The sequence below is a fragment of the Canis lupus genome, chromosome X (genome assembly GCF_003254725.2).
Source record: "Canis lupus dingo isolate Sandy chromosome X, ASM325472v2, whole genome shotgun sequence".
In the NCBI taxonomy this organism is placed as follows: Eukaryota; Metazoa; Chordata; class Mammalia; order Carnivora; family Canidae; genus Canis; species Canis lupus.
This window is the reverse complement of record NC_064281.1, coordinates 61,648,321-61,664,581: the sequence shown is the minus strand read 5'-3', so window position 1 is coordinate 61,664,581 and position 16,261 is coordinate 61,648,321. Positions and strand designations below refer to the sequence as shown.

The 16,261-nt window shown below is 34.9% G+C and overlaps 1 pseudogene; it reads right to left on the bottom strand.

The window, feature by feature from the left end:
- Positions 1-274: 274 nt before the first annotated feature.
- LOC112671920 (SUMO-conjugating enzyme UBC9-B-like) lies at positions 275-713 on the bottom strand (annotated as a pseudogene).
- Between the last annotated feature and the right edge of the window lie 15,548 nt (positions 714-16,261).

Genomic DNA, 16,261 nt, shown 5'->3' with positions numbered 1-16,261 from the left:
AAACAAAACCAAGTTTTACATAACAATTAAAATACAAAAGACTGAAGGAAAAAAACATGTATGAAAAACCAGGCAATTCAGTGAGCCAAGAACTGTGTTTTAGTAGTAGAAATGGAAAATGCCACCATCCAACCCTCCCTAGGTGACTAGTAATTGTATAGAGCAAAGTTAATTTTCAAAAGTGTTGTAAACAAGTTTTTGCCAAGCCAATACCTTCCTTCTTATGCTGCCACAAGGTCACCACTTATGAAGGTGTTAAATTCTTTGCTTATGCTCAAGCCCTCTTCTCATAATTCAGTCTGTTTTGGCAGTAAATCCTGTAGTTCTCTGTTTGAACTGGGTCTTGGGTATTTGGTTCATTTTGAAGTTCCTGTATTTTTAACAGGACCTGCTTAATTGTAACGACTGGACTCCAGGATTTTTCCTCAAGGATGAGCAGGCACATGCTGCCCTATGGGTACACATTGGGGAGAAACAGCAATGGTTCAAATTTGGATTTTGAGGGTGAGGATGGATGATAATCTTTGAAAATCATCTATAGTTTAAACTATTCTCTTTCCCATGGAGTCCTTTTCTTTCATGGACTCCTGTACTGCTAATTCATCAGGTTCATCACACCATTGGGATATTATTGTTGGGACAGGCATGAAGCCAAACAGGTGGTCCTTTATACAGGCTTTCCTATCCTGGGTGAGTCTGGAAGGTGAAATACAGTATATTCAAAGTCCCTTGGGTGGAAAATATTTTGTGAGGAAGATGGATGAGTTGATAGCAGTGCTCCCTTTGTCACTTAAAACTACTCCTAAGCCAACTCTGTGGCTGAGGGATCAATTTTACAAGAGGATATCACAATTTTAAATATCTGCACACTTAACACCGAAGTGCCTAAATAGAGAAAGCAAATATTAATGAATATGAAGAGAGAAATTGATAGCAATGCAATAAGAATAGAGGACTTTAACATCCCACTTATATCAATGGATAGATCATTCAGACAGAAAATCAACAAGGAAACAATGTCTTTGATAGATGCATTGGATCACAGGAAACATAACAGATCCCATCCAAGAAACACAGTATGCACATACTTTTCAAGCACATTTGCTACATTTTCCAGAGTACAGCACATAATAGGCCATAAAACAGGCCTCAATAAATTTCAGAAGATTGAAACCATACATGCATCTTCTCAGATTACAACCGTATGAAGCTGGAGATAAATCATAAGAAAAAGAATGAGAAAAACATGTGGAGACTAAAGAAAATGATAGTAAAAAAATGACAGTAAATAACCAATGGATCAAAAAAAGAAATAAAAAAAATAAAAATACATGGATACAAATGAAAATGAAAACAAATTGGTCCAAAATCTTTGGAACATAGTAAAAGCTGTTCAAACAGGAAAGTATATAGCAATACAAGCCTACCTCAGGAAACAAGAAGTTCAAGTAAACAATCTAGCATTATACCTAAAAGAACTAGAAAAAGAAGAAGAATAAAAGTACAAGGTGCATAGGAAAGGGGAAATAATAAAAGTCAGAGCATAAGTAAATGTCACAGAGACATAAAAAATAGAAAATAATCAATTAAATCAGAAGCTGGTCCTTTAAACAAAATTGAAAAACACTTTTCTAGCTTCATCAAGAAAAGAAAAAAGGAAAGATCAAACTAAAGAAAACCAGAAATGAGGGAAGTAACAAATGATGCCACAGAATTATAAAGGATTATAAGACTATATTGCAAGAAATTATATGCCAAAAACATGGAAAACCTAGAAGAAATTGTTAAATATTTAGAAACATGCAATCTTCCAAAACAGAATCAGGAGGAAATAGATAATCTGAACAGACAGCTCACAAGTAATAATATTAAATCTATCAAGAAACAAAAGTCCAGGAGCATATGGACTCACAGGTAAATTCTACCAGATATTTAAAGAAGATGTAATGCCTATTTTCAAAGTATTCCAAAAAATAGAAGAGAAGGGAAAGCTTCCAAATGCATTCTATAAGGCCCCCATCACCCAGGTAACAAAATCAGACAAAGATATCACAAAAATAGAAAGAAAAAAGAAAAGTACAGGCTGATATCCCTGATGAACATAGATGCAAAAATCCTCAATAGAATATTAGCAAATCATATACAATAATACACTAAAAAGATCATTCACCACAATCAGGTGGGATTTACCCTAGACATGAAATCATGGTTCAATATTTGCAAATCAATCAACAGCATGCAATAGATAAAACACAAATTATAAAAATCATATGATCTTTTCAATAGATGATGAAATAGCATTGGACAAAATTCAACACTTGTAATTATAGAAATTCTAACTAAAGTAAGGTTAGAGGAAACATACTTCAACATAATAAAAGCCATATGTGAAAATCTCACAGCAAATTTCACACTCAAAAGTGAAAAACTGAGGGCTTTCCCTCAGGATCAGGAACAAAGCAAAGATGTCCACTCGCTACACTTTTTTTCAACACAGTATTGTAAGTCCTAGCTACAGCAATATGACAAGAAAAAGAAATGAGTCATCTGTATTAGCAAAAAGAAGTTAAACTATCACTATTTGCAGATGACATGATACTATACATAGAAAATCCTAAAGACTCTACCAAAAAATTACTAGAAGTAATAAATTACTTCAGTAACATTTCAAGATATGTCATTAATAACTAAAAATTGTTAGAATTTCTACACACTAATAATAAGTATTATAAAGAGAAGTGTAATAAAATCACTGGGATGTCTGTGTGGCTCAGTCACCTCTGAGTGACTGACTCTTGGTGTTGACCTCTGACCCTTGGTGTGACCTCTGACTCTTGGTGTTGGCTCAGGTCATGATTTCAAGGTTGTGAGACCATGCCCCAATTTGGGGCGTGACTCCAGACTCACTCAGCATGGAGTATGCTTAAGATTCTTTCCCTCTCCCTCTGTTACCCAACCCCACTCATGTACACTCTTTCTCTCTAAAATAATATATATATATATATATATATATATATTTAAAATTAAGACTTTATTTATCCATGAGTGACATAGTGAGAGACAGAGACATGCAGAGACACAGGCAGAGGGAGAAGCAGGCTCCATACAGGGAGTCTGACGCAGGACTGGATCCCGGGACTCCAGGATCACACCCTGGGCTGAAGGCAGGTGCTCAACCACTGAGCCATCCGAGCATCCCTAAAATAAAATATTTCAAAAAATAAAAGTAACAAAAAACACAGCATTTACAATTGCACCAAAATAAATAAAGCTAAAGAATAAAATACCTAGAAATAAACTTAACCAAAAAGTGAAAGGTGTGTACTTTCAAAACTATGAAATACTGATGAGAGAGATTGAAGATGACAGAAACAAATGGAAAGATATTCCATGCTCACGGATTAGAAGAATTAATATTGTGAAAATGTCCATATTACCCAAAGCAATCCACAGATTCAATGCAGTCTCTTTTAAAACACTGATACCTTCTTCAAATTTGAATGAAGCTACAGAAGACCCCAAATAACCAAAGTAATCCTGAGAAAGAATAAAGTTGGAGGTATCAACCAGATTTCAAGATATATTATAAAGCAGTAGTAATCAAAACAGTACAGTACTGGCACACACAAAAAAAGACACATAGATCAATAGAACAGAATATAAACTCCAGAAATTAATCCACATTTGTATGGTCAATTTACCTATGACAAAGGAGGCAAGAATACACAATGGGGGAAGACCATCTCTTCAATAAATAGTGCTTGGAAAACTGGATAGCTATACATAAAAGAATGAAACTGGATCATTTTCTTAAAATGTATACGAAATTAAACTAAAAATGGATAAAGACCTAGATGTGAGTTGGGAAAATATAAAAAAAAGTCCAGAAAAGAACATGAATAGTAATTTATCTGACATTGGTCACAGCAACTTTTTCTAGATATGTCTCCTAAGGAAGGAAAGCAAAAGCAATAAATAACTATTGTGACTATCTCAAAATAAAAGGTTTTTGCAAAGCAAAACAAACCATCAAAAAAAAAAAGACAACCTGTTGAATGAGAGAAGATATTTGAAAAAAATAAATTCAATATGGCCTTAATATTGAAAATATACACAAAATTTATACAGCTCAACAACAACAACAACAACAAAACAATCTGACTTTAAAAATCGGCAGAAAAAAAAATTAAAAAAAAAAATTGGCAGAAGATTGAATTGACATTTTTTTTCCAAGAAGACATACAAATGGCCACCAGACACATGAAAGGTTTCTCAACATCAGTAATCATCAGGAAATGCAAATCAAATCCACAACGAGATAGAAAATTATACCAGTTAGAATAGCTTAAATCAAAATGTCAAGAAATAGCAAGTATTTACAAAAATGTGAAGAAAAAGGAACTGCCATGACCTGTTAGTTGGTATATAAATTGGAATAGCCACTATGGAGACTGTAGTAGAAACATTCCTAAAATATATATAAATACCATATGATCCAATAATTATACTATTGAATATCTATGCAAAGAAAATAAAAGCACTAATTCAAAAAGGTATATGCACCTCTATGTTTACTGCAGCATTATTTATAATAGTCAAGATATGGAAGTTAACTCAAGTGTTCATCAATAGATAACTAGATAAAGAAGATATGATACACACATACATGCATACATACATACATATACAGTTGAACTTTGCACAGCCATAAAAAAGATAACATTGTGTCATTTGAGACAAAATGGATAAACCTAGAGGATATTATGCTAAGTGAAATAAATCAGACTTCAAAAGACAAATGTCATATAATTCCACTCACAATTGGAATCTAAAAAATGAATAAACAGGGATCCCTGGGTGGCGCAGCGGTTTGGCGCCTGCCTTTGGCCCGGGGCGTGATCCTGGAGACCCGGGATCGAATCCCACGTCGGGCTCCCTGCATGGAGCCTGCTTCTCCCTCTACCTGTGTCTCTGCCTCTCTGTCTCTCTCTGTGTGACTATCATGAATAAATAAATAAAATCTTTAAAAAAAAAAAAAAAAAAAAAAAAAATGAATAAACAAAAAACAAAGTATAAAGTGTAAATACAAACAGACTAATGGTAGCCAGAAAGAGATTGGGGGATTGGGGTGAATGGGCAAAGGGGAGAGAGGGATACAGGGTTCTGGTTATGGAAGAGATAAGTCGAGGGAAGAAAGGCACAGCATAAGAAATATAGTCAGTATTATTGTAATAGAGATGTAATGAAATAGATGGTATCTTCACTTGTGGTGAGCATAGCATAATGCATAAACTTGCCAAATCCCTATGCTTTGCACCTGAAACTCATGTAACATTGTGTGTCAACTCTTGTTAAACTTTTCAAAAGTTCAAAAATAAAGCTAAAATAAATAATTGAATAAACAAAATAAAATACAGGAAGAACTGATTTTTTAAAGATATTCAACTCTGATTAAAAGATGAGTAAATAATGAAATGATGGAAAAATATATTGCATCCTAATAGCAAGCAAAATAGAGCTATTCTAATATCAGAAAAACTAGAATTTCAGTAAGTCAGGAAATTTTATAAGACAAAAATGATATTATATATTGATAGAAGGGTCAAATCTTCAATACTATAAAACAATTATAAGCATGTTTGCAACTAACAATAGTACTCCACCATATATGAAATAAAAATGGAAAGAACTGAATAAAGAAATATATAGATAATAACAGTAGGAGCCAACAGTTCAGTTATGACTATAACAGCAAGATAGATCAATAACAAAAAAAGAGTACACGAAAAACAGATCAATAAGAAAACAGAGTAATTATGGTTAACAAATATATACAGAACACAAATATTGTACGTTAAATATTCCCATAGATCACATCTTAGGCTACACAACAAAACTCAATAAATTTAAAAGGTTATGCTGTACACAGTATTTTCTCTGACCAAAATGCAATGAAAATAGAAATCAATTTTAAAAATGGAAAAGTACAAAGTTTACAAATATGTGGAAATTACACAAATGAGTCTTAAATAACCAGTAAGTCAAAGAAGAAATGAAAAAGGAAAATAGAAACATTTACAACATATAAAAATAAAAGGCTATACCAAAACCTATGTGACACAGTGGAACTATTTCTGAGAGGAAATGTACAAACTGTAAATTCTTACAGTAAAGGAAAAAATTCCAAATCACTAACCCAACTAATCTAATTGTACAACATCTGGAACTAGAAAAAAAACTAGCCAAACTTAAAGCTAGTGGAATGATGAAAGTAATAAGAATCAGAGGAGAGATTAATGAAATGAAAACAACATTAAGAATTAATAAAATTTAAAATGTTTCATTGAAAGTAATTGACCAAATTGGTAAACTTTTTAAAAAGATTTTATTTATGTATTCATGACATATACAGAGAGAGAAGCAGAGACAAAGATAGAGGGAGAAGCAGGCTCCATGCAGGGAGCCCAATGTATATTATAAAATATTAATATAAACAATTTTATGCCAACAAGTTATATAACCTTTATAAATAGACAATTTCCAAGTATCACATAGACTGACATTATTGAGTAGATATAATAGAAAATATGAAAAAATACAATATATATAGGAATTGAGTCAATAATCAAATACTCTAAAACAAAGAAAAGCCATAATTCATATAGATTCACTAAGTTCTACCAAACATTTTGAAGAATTAACACCAAACTTTTCCAAAATATTCCAAAAATTGAAAAAGGATGAAACACTTTCTAACTTATTCTTTGAGACCTGGATACCAGACAAATACATCAGAATTAAATAAAACTATAACCCAATTTTCCCTATGAACATAAATACAAAATCTTCAGGAAAATACTAACAGATGAAGTACAGTATCATATTAGATGGTATGTCATGACTAAGTGGATTTTATTCCAGAATCCAATAGTAATTCAACATGCAAAAAATTAATTTATTTAATATATTACTTTAACTTAGTGGAGGAGAAAAGTCATAAAATCATCTCAATTGATGCAGAAAAGCCCATTTTTCTATTAAAATGATGCATATTTTAAAAGTTATTTTCACTATGGTATGATTTAGACAAAATAAAATACACTCCTTTTTGGCATACAGTTTCATGAGCCTCAAAAAAATGCATGTAGTTGTATAACCACCACAACAATCAAGATATGTAAGAGTTCCCTCTTGACCCAAAATTCCCCTGCTTCCTTTTTGGTCACCCACTCTCCTCATCCCAACCTTGACAAGAAACTGTTTTCTGATTCTGAAATGTTGTGAGCTGTAGGTTTTCTTTTTTTATTTTCATTTATTTTTTGTTCTATATATGTTTGATTTTTCCTGAGACATCCTCTTTGGTCCATGAATTAGATAAGTGTTATTTAGTTTCCAATTTCTTGGAGATTTTCCCATATTTCTATTATTGTTTTCTACAGTTTTATTTCATTATTTTCAGATAACACCTTCTATTAGGTTTCAATTCCTTAAATTGTTAAAGTTTGAATTTTTATGAGCTTTAAATTTTTTTATATAAATTTATTTTTTATTGGTGTTCAATTTGTCAACATATAGAATAACCCCCAGTACTCATCCCATCAAGTGCTCCCATCAGTGCCCATCACCCACTCACCCCCATGCCCTAACCACCTCCCCTTCCACCTTTCCTAGTTCGCTTCCCAGAGTTAGGAGTCTCACATGTTCTGTCTCCCTTTCTGATATTTCCCACTCATTTTTCTCCTTTCCCCTTTATTCCCTTTCATTATTTTTTATATTCCCCAAATGAATGAGACTATATAATGTTTCTCCTTCTCTGATTGACTTATTTCACTCAGCATAATAATACCCTCCAGTTCCATCCACATCGAAGCAAATGGTGGGTATTTGTCACTTCTAATGGCTGAGTAATATTCCATTGTATACATAGACCACATATTCTTTATCCATTCATCTTTCGATGGACATCAATGTTCCTTCCACAGTTTGGCTATGGTGGACATTACTACTATAAACATCGGGGTGCAGGTGTCCCGGCGTTTCATTGCATCTGTACCTTTGGGGTAAATACCCAGCAGTGCAATTGCTGGGTCGTAGGGAAGATCTATTTTTAACACTTTGAGGAACCTCTACACAGTTTTCCAGAGTGGCTGCACCAGTTTACATTCCCACCAACAGTGCAGGAGGGTTCCACTTTCTCTACATCCTCTCCAACATTTGTGGTTTACTGCCTTGTTAATTTTCCCCATTCTCACTGGTGTGAGGTGGTATCTCATTGTGTTTGATTTGTATTACCCTGAAGGCAAGTGATGTGGAGCATTTTCTCATGTGCGTGTTGGCCATGTCTATGTCTTCCACTGTGAGATTTCTCTTCATGTCTTTTGCCCATTTCATTATTGGATTGTTTCTTTGCTGTTGAGTTTAATAAGTTCTTTATAGATACTGGATACTAGCCTTTTATCTGACACGTCATTTGCAAATATCTTCTCCCATTCTGTAGGTTGCTTTTAGTTTTCTTGACTGTTCCTTTTGCTTGGCAAAAGCTTTTGATCTTGATGAAGTCCCAATAGTTCATTTTTGCTTTTGTTTCTCTTGCCTTCATGAATGTATCTTGCAAGAAGTCACTGTGGCCAAGTTCAAAAAGGGTGTTGCCTGTGTTCTACTCTAGGATTTTGATGGAATCTTGTCTCACATTAAGATCTTTCATCCATTTTGTGTTTATTTTTGTGTATGGTGCAAAAGAGTGGTCTAGTTTCATTCTTCTGCATGTGGATGTCCAATTTTCCCAGCACCATTTATTGAAGAGACTGTCTTTTTTCCAGTGGATAATCTTTCCTGCTTTGTCGAATATTAGTTGACCATAAAGTTGAGGGTCCACTACTGGATTCTCTATTCTGTTCCATTGATCTATGTGTCTGTTTTTGTGCCAGTACCACACTGTCTTGATGACCACAGCTTTGTAGTACAATCTAAAATCTGGCATTGTGATACCCCCAGCTATCGTTTTCCTTTTTAATATTCCCCTGGCTATTCGGGGTCTTTTCTAATTCCACACAAATCTTAAAATAATTTGTTCCAAATCTCTGAAGAAAGTCCATGGTGTTTTGATAGGGATTGAATTAAACGTGTAAATTGCCCTGGGTAACATTAACATTTTCACAATATTACTTCTCTGAACATGAGTGGGCTTAATGACCCCATCAAAAGGCACAGGGTTTCAGACTGGATAAAAAAGCAGGACCCATCTATTTGCTGTCTACAAAAGCCTCATTTTAGACAGAAGGACACCTACAGCCTGAAAATAAAAGCTTGGAGAACCATTTACCATTCAAATGGTCCTCAAAAGAAAGCAGTGGTAGCCATCCTTATATCAGATAAACTAAAGTTTATCCCGAAGACTGTAGTGAGAGATGAAGAGGGACACAGTATCATATTTTAAGGATCTATCCAAGAAGAGGACTTAACAATCATCAATATATATGCCCCACATGTGGGAGCTTCCAAATATATCAATTGTTTAATAACCAAAGTCAAGACATATTTAGATAATAATACACTTATACTTGGTGATTTCAATGTAGCACTTTCTACAATCGATCGGCCTTCTAAGCACAACATCTCCAAAGAAACGAGAGCTTTAAATGATACACTAGACCAGATGGATTTCACAGATATCTACAGAACTTTACATCCAAACTCAACTGAATGCACATCCTTCTCAAGTGCACATGGAAGTTTCTCTAGAATAGACCGTATGCTGTGTCACAAATCAGGTCTTAACCAATACCAAAAGATTGGGATCGTCCCCTGCATATTCTAAGACCATAATGCTTTGAAATTAAAACTAAATCACAAGAAGAAGTTTGGAAGAATTTCAAACACATGGAGGTTAAGGACCATCCTGTTAAAAGATGAAAGGGTCAACCAGGAAATTAAGGAAGAATTAAAAAGATTCATGGAAACTAATGAGAATGAAGATACAACCATTCAGAATCTTTGGGATACAGCAAAAGTAGTCCTGAGGGGGAAATACATCGCAATACAAGCATCCATTCAAAAACTGGAAAGAAGTCAAATACAAATCTAACCTTACACCTAAAGGAGCTAGAGAAAAAACAGCAAATAGGTCCTACACCCAGCAGAAGAAGAGAGCTAATGAAAATTCGAGCAGAACTCAAGGAAATAGAGATCAGAAGAACTGTAGAACAGATCAACAAAACCAGGAGTTGGTTCTTTGAAAGAATTAATAAGATAGATAAACCATTAGCCAGCCTTATTAAAAAGAGGAGAGAAGACTCAAATTAATAAAATCATGAATGAGAAAGGAGCAATCACTACCAACACCAAGGAAATACAAACGATTTTAAAAACATATTATGAGCAGCTATACACCAATAAATTAGGAAATCTAGAAGAAATGGATGCATTTCTGGAAAAAGAAAAACTATCAAAACTGGAACAGGAAGACATAGACAACCTGAACAGGCCAATAACCAGGGAGGAAATTGAAGCAGTCATCCCAAACCTCCCAAGACACAAAAGTCCAGGGCCAGATGGCTTCCCTGGGGAATTCTATCAAACGTTTAAAGAAGAAACCATACGTATTGTCCCAAAGCTGTTGGGAAAGATACAAAGAAATGGAACACTTCAAAACTTGTTATATGAGTCCAGCATCACCTTAATTCCAAAACCAGACAAAGAACCCACCAAACAGGAGAATTACAGACCAATATCCCTGATGAACATGGATGCAAAAATTCTCAATAAGACACTAGCCAATACGATCCAACAATACATTAAGAAAATTATTCACCATGACCAAGTAGGATGTATCCCTGGGATGCAAGGCTGGTTCAACACTCGTAAAGCAATCAATGTGATTCATCAAATCAGCAAGAGAAAAGCCAAGAACCATATGATCCTCTCAATAGATGCAGAGAAAGGATTTGACAAAATACAGCATCCATTCCTGATCAAAACACTTCAGAGTGTAGCGATAGAGGGAATATTCCTCAACATCTTAAAAGCCATCTACGAAAAGCCCACAGCAAGTATCATTCTCTATGGGGAAGCACTGGGAGCCTTTCCCCTAAGATCAGGAACAAGACAGGGATGTCCACTCTCACCACTACTCTTCAACATAGTACTAGAAGTCCTAGCCTCAGCAATCAGCCAACAACAACAACAACAACAAATAAAAGACAGTCAAACTGGCAAATAGGAAGTCAGACCCTCCCTCTTCACCAATGACATGATACTCTATATAGAAAACCCAAAAGCCTCCACCCCAAGATTGCTAGAACTCATACCGCATTTTGGCAAGGTGGCTGTATACAAAATCAATGCCCAGAAGTCAGTGGCATTTCTATACACTAGCAATGAGACTGAAGAAAGAGACATTAAGGACTCAATCCCATTGACAATTGCACCCAAAAGCATAAGATACCTAGGAATAAACGTATCTAAAGAGGTAAAGGATCTATACACTGAAAACTATAGAACAGTTCTGAAAGAAATTAAGGAAGACACAAAGAGATGGAAAAATATTCCATGCTCATGGATTGAATGTTTGATTTTTTACCCAAAATAAAGGTCTTGCTTAATGTTCCATGTGCATTTGAACAGCGTGTGTTTTCTACTGTTTTAGGATAGAGTATTTGATAAAAGCCCTCAATAAACTAGGAATAGAAAGAATTTCTTCAAACTCACAGAGGGCATTTTTGAAAATTTTACAGAAAACATCATACACAATGATAAAAATAGAAAAAAAAACCTAAAAGCTCTCCTGTTATCAGAAATAAGGCAATGATGTCTATTTTCACTCCTGTTTTTCAGCATTACACTGTAACTTCTAACCAAAGCATTTAGGTAAGATAAATAAATAAAAAGCATCCAAATTGGAATGAAAGGAATAAAACTACTTGTATTAACATAAGATATTTTACAGAATATATATAACATATATATTCCCATCTTATGTATGAATATATATATATTTCCATCTTATATATGAATATATATATATATTCTCATCTTATATCTAAAAATTCCTGAAGAATTCTTTTTTTAGGGATGCCTGGGTGACTCAGCGGTTTGGCAGTTTAGCACCTGCCTTCGGTCCAGAGTGTGATCCTGACGATCCAGAATCAAGTCTCACATCAGGCTCCCTGCATGGAGCCTGCTTCTCCCTCTGCCTGTGTCTCTGCCTTTCTCTCTGTTTCTCATGAATAAATAAATAAAATATTAAAAAATAATTATTTTTTAAAAGTATTAGATTCTGGTTCAAGATGACAATATAGGAAGATCCTGAACTTACTTTCTCACATTGGGACATTGAACTTGCAGCTACATTTGGAAAAATTTCCTCTAAATGAATCCCTAAATCTCCTACATATGAAGTGAATGAGACAGCAACAACATTAAAATGGTAGGAGAGGCTGAGACACGATGTTGCCATAAATTCACCCACAGCATGGAGACCCACAATCAGGGAGCACTTACAATGCTGAGCTTCTCCTTGAGAAACAAAGAGTTTGAACCACACATCTAGAATCTCAATTTTCAGACCTGTAGCTGGGAGATGACCCCCAAATCGTATACTTTTGAAATCCAGCAGGACTTGAGCCCACAAATCCACAAGTCTATAGCACACTGAAAAAGAGGTTGTGTTTTTTTAATATTTTATTTATTTATTAATGAGAGACACAAAGAGAGAGACTGAGAGAGAGAGAGAGAGGTAGAGACAGAGGCAGAGGGAGAAGCAGGCTCCATGCAGGGAGCCTGATGTGGGATTTGATCCTGGGACTCCAGGATCATGCCCTGAGTAGAAGGCAGATGCCTAACCGCTGAGCAACCCAGGCATCCCCTGGAAGAGTTTAATGGATTTGTGAGGATTTTCCATGCCTATACTTCACAGCCCAGTGCGGTGGCAGCCAATTTCTAACTGGAGGCCAACTACAATTCTCTCCAGAAACTGGGGGGACCAGTGGACACAATCTTTGCATACACCCCCTGCCTCCAAGGTCACTAGTTACTCCAAGAAAAAAAGATTATATTTAGCTTTTCTGAATGCCACACAGGGAACACATCCCTTGATAGTATGGCTTTGGTCATGAACAGGGGTTGGGTTCATGGGTTCAATATGAAGGTAAGAAAAGATGACAGTAATTAACTGTCTATTGCCCAAGGGCTTAGCACAGAGGAAGTAGACAGAAACACTCATCTTTGCTAGACAGAGATATATTTGAATATTTTAAAATTTGCTGCCTTGGTGTCTGGCTTCCTTCCAGTCAGCCTGGATGTAGGTTATGTCTCAAAACCTCCCTCTGGGCACACTGAGCAGTCTTAACACATCTTCAATTATTGCAAACCACTAAGAATAAAGTAGGTTGTCCGGTCAATCCAAAGATTTGAGAGAAAACAAAGAGTTAAGGCAGATCGAATGAAAAGTTCAGGAAAGAGGCACACCTTGAAGACTGGAAGAGGGGATTTTTTTCATCTAATATATAAAAACTGCACAGAGAGGGATCCCTGAGTGGCTCAGCGGTTTAGCGCCTGCCTTCCACCCAGGGCGTGATCCTGGAGTCCTGGGATCAAGTCCCACATCAGGCTTCCAGATGGAGCCTGCTTCTCCCTCTGCCTGTGTCTCTGCCTCTCTCTCCCTCTCTCTGTGTATCTCATGAATAAATAAATAAAATCTTTTAAAAAAACAAAAGAGAGGGAAATGAAGAAACAGGGAAAAATTATCTAAATGAAAGAGTAAGATACTCAGAAAAAATAATTAATTAAACGGAGAGAAGTGACTTTTCTGATAAACAGTTCCAAATAGTGTCATAAAGATTCTCATCAGTGTAAGGAGTCAATTAAACAAAAAAGAATTCCAAACAGATGGAAAATATAAAGATGTACCAAATAAAATTTGCAGAGCTGAAAAATACAATAAATCAACTGAAAATACAATAAATAAATACAATAGAAGTGATCAACAGCAGACTAGATGAAGTGGAACAAAGGATCTGTGAATTCAAGCATAGAACAGTCAAACTTATCTAATCAGAGCAGCAATTTTATATATATATTCATGAGAGACAGAGAGAGAATGACATTTATATAAATGGAGTGAAGATATCATATGACTTATGGGACAACATCAAGGCAAACAATATTTACATTATATAGGGTGCAGAAGAAGAGAGAAAGGGGCAGAAAAAGTATTGGAAAACATAATGGCTGTAAAATTCCCTAACCAAAGGAAAGACAGAGATATCAGATCCAAGAAACTCACACAGTTCTAAACAAGATGAACCTAAGGAGACTCACACCAAGAGTGTATTTTTTTACCTGCCATTAAGGTTTATTATAAAACTATATTAAGCAATGCAGCATGGCATTGGCATAACAACAGACAGTTCAACAGAAGAAAATACAGAGTTCATAAATCCATATATACATAAATATATATAATATATTTTGTATATGTATACAAATATGTATATGTATTATATATATATTTACCACTAATTTTTAACAAATACATAAAAGAAATACTGCAGTGATACAATGGCCTTTTACATAAATGGTGCTGGAACAATTGAATATCCAAGTGAAAAAGAATAAGAAAAGAAACAAAATAAGTAACTTGAATTTATACTTCACATCACATATAAAATTTAATTCAAAATAAAACATAGACCTAAATGCAAACTTTAAAACTATGAAATTGGGCAGCCCGGGTGCCTCTGCAGTTTGGCGCTGCCTTCAGCCTATGGCGTGATCCTGGAGATCCAGGATCGAGTCCCACATCGGGCTCCCTGCATGGAGCTGCTTCTCCCCCTGCCTGTGTCTCTGCCTCTCTCCCTCTCTGTGTCTCTCATGAATAAATAAATAAAATCTTAAAAAAATAAAATAAAACTATGAAATTTCTCAGCCAAAGAGAAATAGAAGAAAATTTTTGTGATTCTAGGTGGGGCAACTCTTTCTTACATATAACAGCAAAACACCAAATCCAAAAAAAAAAAATTGATAGGTTGGGCTTCAACAAACTGTTAGAAATATTCTCTCTTAAAAGTTGCTAGGAAAATGAAAAGATTAGCTAAAGTCTGGGAGAAAATGTTAGAAAATCTCATATCCAATCAAAGACTTGTATCCAGTATATACAGAAAACTTTTGGGATGCCTGGGTAGCTCAGCAGTTGTGTGTCTGCCTTTGGCTCAGGGCGTGATCCCAGAGTCCTGGAATCAAGTTCCACATCAGGCTTCCTGCATGGGGTCTGTTTCTACCTCTGCCTGTCTCTCTCTCTGTGTCTCATGAATAAATAAAAACTTTAAAAAATGAAAAAGAGAGAAAACTTTCTAAACTCAACAATAAGAAAACTAACAATCCAATAAAAATAGGTCAAAAATTTAAACAGACATATGAAAATATAAGATTCATAAATAGCCAATAAGCACATGAAAAAATGTTCAAGGTGGTAAACTGGAAAATGAAGCTTAAAACCACAATGATCTACCACTAAACACTTACTAAATGTATGAAATTAAAAAGCTGACAATACAAAGTATTGGTGGCTCTACTCCAATCTTAAACTTTCCCATCCTCACTACAATTCTAGTTTGAAAACTTTTAAAAAGTTTTTATTTAAATCCAATTAGTTAACATAGAGTGCAATATTAGTTTCAGGTGTACAGTAAAGTGAATCAACACTTCCATATAACACTTGGTACTCATCACAAGTGCCCTCCTTAATCCGCATCACCAATTTTCATTCTGGTAACTATCAGTTTGTTCTCTACAGATAAGAGTATGTTTATTGATCGGCCTCTCTCTTTTTTCCCCCTTTGCTCATTTATTTTGTTTCTTTAATTTCACATGTATGAAATCTTATGGTATTTGTCTTTTTCTGACTGACTTGTTTCTCTTAGTATTTTATTCTATAGTTCCATCATGTCATTGCAAATGGCAAGATTTTCTTTTAATGGCTCAGTAATATTCCATTTTTATATATACTATTTCTATATTTATTCATCACTTGATGAACACTTGGTCTATTTCCATAATTTGGCTTTTGTAGTTAATGCTACTATAAACATTGGGGTGCACATATCACTTTGAATTAGCATTTTTGTATTCTTTGGGTAAATACTTAGTTGTGTAATTCTTATATCTTAGATCATAGGGTAGTTGTATTTTACCCTTCTGAGGAACCTCCATATTTTGGAAAGAGGCTGTGCTAGTTTGTACTCCCACCAATGGCACAAGAGGGAAT